Here is a 4124-nt window from a genome sequence, read left to right on the forward strand (position 1 = left end):
GATGAAAAGTAGTTGCTTGTGGCATACCCAGAAGTGATATTAACCAGAACCAAAATATAGTGTCAGAATATGTTGTCAATAGGCACATCTTATTGTTCTGTTAAAAGAATCTAGGTAGAATATGGTGGGATCATATAGAGAGGAGAAAAGAAGACGTGTGAAAAGGGTCTAGAAAAGAAATTTTAGAGAAAAACAGCCATAATTTATACTCAGTTCTCTTGTTTAGGGTTTAAAATAGTAGAGCCTTACATGAAAATAAAGAGAAATGGGAGACATCTAAAAATTTTCTAAGCAGAAGACAATTTTTCTTTGGAGCAAATAGTTGTGAGTTACTGAATGTAAAGCTGCATTAAAAGGAAGATAAAATTATGAGCAAAAAGAAATAGGGATGGAGATCAAGGTAATTGATTTTAAAAATTCAGATGGACTCTGTCTTAAAATATTTAGTGTTCCCATCTTAGAGTATGTAGTATTTTACGTTTTTCTTTGAGGGAAACAATTTGAAGTTAGACAAGCCATTTGAAAGAAAGTTTAAGGTTGGATTATTTTTCCCTTTAAATGTTTACTGAAATTTAGACTCTAGAAACAATTATAAATCAGGCATTATTATGTATTAGAAAATATCTTAAAACAGATGAGAACAGTGAGTTAAATATACCGAAGGAATATTAAACTACTGAGTCATAAATAAGATTCACAGGATTTATCAACAGAGTAATATGTCAGTGTTAAAACTACTGTCTGATGATAGTCTGTATTAAATGTAAAGTGTTAACACTGGATGATTTTTAAATTGGCAGCATTGATTTAACTTAATTATATTTAAGGCATACTGTCTGAAATTCAAATAGCTGTCATTCTATTATGGTTTTTTCAGAGAGCAGAAGTAATGCTAATCGCTCACCTCCTTCTTCTTCATTTCTATAGGAAAACATCAGAAGTTTTACCTCCTGAAGACCCTTAGAGTGTCTTTTCAAAGGTGACATTTTTTTCATCTTTAGGTAAGGAACTGTTTTTCTACTGTCTAATGCATGTTTTGAACTGAGGGTATTCCAATGAGAGTAATAGAGTAATATGTACTTAAGTTCTGTTCATCTTAACTGATATTAAAATAAAATATTATGAAGTTGGTGGAAAGTAGAGTTTGTTACATAAAACAAATTAAGTTGAAATTTTTTTCATTAAAAAAAAGCCAGCTTTGGGGTAAAAGATGAAACCCTTTTTATTGTACTTTCTGATACTCTGATATGATAGGAAGATTTTTTTTTAGGCCTTAAAGACCTAATAGAGTTTAAATTATATTTCGAAAATTAGAAATCAGAGGACTTTCAGATACCTAGTATATTCCTAAATTTAAATATAAACATCTGATAATAAATAATTGTATAATTTGATAAATTTTAGAGTTTGCTCACTGCCTTAAAGCAGGCCAGTGAATTAAAGTTAAAACAATTTGGACAGTAACAGAGAAATTTAAACCCTAGGATATATTCACATGCTAGGGAAATACAGTTTTGAGGAACGATAATGTAAATCTAAAAAATATGTTTAATCAGGCAAGAATCTGTATGATCTCTTTCCAGTTGTTTTGTGTTTAGTTGTACTAGTAATGCCAGAAAGAAAAAAACAGACTTAATTTTTAGCATATTAGAATATTAACAATTCATCCTACTAAGGGTAGTGATTTTATTAGCACAGTTTGGATGAAAGTATAGATTACATATGTGAAAATCAGATATTTTTTAAGCAGACAAATTAAAAACACCAAAACAATTAGAGATGCTTTGCAGTATTTTATAACATTAAAAGAATGAAAGAAGCAGTTATAGAAATTATACACAAACTATGTTGTAAGAAATGTGAATTTGTACATTTAAGTTTTGTCATCAACATCACATTTGGAAAAAGAAAAAAATCACAATTTTTGTTTTCTAAATTATTCTTCAAAAGTAACATGAATCCTCTTCATTTTAATTATGTTAATAATACTATCAAATATGATTGTTTTTAAACCTTAAATTAGTGGTTTAAGTTTTAAAGAAATACATATAAAATTATGTGGTCAAATGCAACCTAAACCCTTTAGAATAAAAAATACTTTGGTTTGAATACTTTGATTTGGTTTGAAATTTGAAAAATTCATTTCTAGAATAAATTTTTATTATCTTTATAAACATATTCATACTATGCTACATTAAGTTAATATTTAGATAAATTAGTTAAGATGTTCTAAACTTCAAAGTTATTTTGAGAAGTATTGTGGTAATATGACAAAAATATAAAATTATTTCTAATGTAATCTTTAAATGAATCCATTTAAAATGTAAAGTTTAAGTCTTATATTTTAAAAGATATAATAAAAGGAAAGAAAAAAATAACTGCTACCTTCAATGAAAAATATTTCATAGCACATTTCATAGGAAATGTCTGAGGAAATTACTTTCATTTCTGACTTGCTTTTGAGCCTTGCTTATGAATCATATTTTAATGTCTGAAGAATAGTATATAAAACATGTATTATATTTTTATAGTCTGATAGTTATTAAAATAGAGGAGAAAATTAAATTTTGCACAGCTAAATTCTAACTAAAGTGTTAAGTGAAAAATTGCAAAATACAGAAAGCTAAAATCACACATTGATCCAAATATTGAAATATACAAGAACATATAATTTTATATTTTACTTAGTCCATTTATCTTAATTGTTAATAAAATTACCTACTACAAGCGAGAGAAAAATGAAATTATAAAAAAGCATTTTCTCATTGTAGTTTTCTAGGTAACAAATAGTAACACCAAACTAAATGAAATATTAAGGTACATGTTCAAAATAGAATATTGCTGATTTGTGTTGAAGATTTTTCTTTCCAACAAGATTTTGGGGTTTTGTGTGTTTTTAGGATTTCTGAGTTCTGTGATTTGAAGTTACTGGTATATTTTGAGTTGTCTTTTCAATTGGAAAAGAATTTTTGTGGAAAATTCAGACATTATGTATATTTTATTTTATATTTGAGTACAAGTAGAATAATAGTGACTTTTGGAGAATTCTGGTTGTTGTTTTTGGGCATTGCAGCAAAATCAGAACAATTGTTTTGTCTGTCAATGATATGTCTGGGCAAATTGCTATTTGTGCAAATAATTTTTGGACATTTATTTTATTTTGCTGCTACAAGGATTTTTGTGATTATAGCATTGCTGAAATGATGAGAAATATATTTCTAAAAATGCATTTTAAAACTTATTTTTAGTTAAAACAAGAAAGGCTTTGAAGGAGGCTTTTTGGTAAAATATGATGTATGCTTTTTAGAAAGAATGAACTGTTAACTATTCTTCCACTGTATAACAATGCTTTATTTGTTGTTTGTTGATGTTTTAAAATGAGAAAGTAATAAGGCTGCCATATATGCTGTTTCTGATGATTTTTCAATAGTGAGAAAAGGAAAGTAAAGCAAGTTGGCACCATAGGGGTTTCCCTTTCTTAAAAAAAATCAACTTGAAATTGAAAAGATATATTTCCTAGACAATTTTTTTTAGTATTCGGACTTGTTTGGAGTTGTAAGAATTTTCTGAGTCGATTTATTTGAAGAGATGTGTCTTAAAAAATGGAGAGATATAGAACAGTGTGGTCAGTTATAGGATACTCTCTCTCTCTTTTGTTGATTCGGAGGTCTTAGGAAAGAGATTTTGAATTGAAAAACCTTGAACACCAAAATTTCTGAGCTATACTATTTCAGAAAAATACCAGTAAATAACTTACAGTGAGGGGAAAAGTAATTGAATATAAATATCCGTGTTAAATGATAAACATGTGGCTCAGGGAAGAGTGTTCTGCACGAGAACAAATAAAAGTTACTGGCCAGGAATCATTTTTCTGGGCAGCTGAGATGGTTTGTGTGTTAAAAGCAGGCAGTGAGAGAGCAAAACTTGATCAGCGCCCCCAAATTTGCAAAGTTTGCTGGGCTAGCCTTGGATGAAAGTCGGTGCAACAATTGGGTGTTGGGAGGGGAGGGAGCAGAGCTTTGGTGTCCTCTCGCCACGAAGGGGTTAACTGCGTTGCGCCCGGTGCACGCTGGGAGTTGTAGGCCAGGGGCATTGTGGGAAGTGTCGTAAAAAATCGTCCGCGC

This window comes from Suncus etruscus, chromosome 9, assembly GCF_024139225.1.
Source record: "Suncus etruscus isolate mSunEtr1 chromosome 9, mSunEtr1.pri.cur, whole genome shotgun sequence".
Lineage (NCBI taxonomy): Eukaryota > Metazoa > Chordata > Mammalia > Eulipotyphla > Soricidae > Suncus > Suncus etruscus.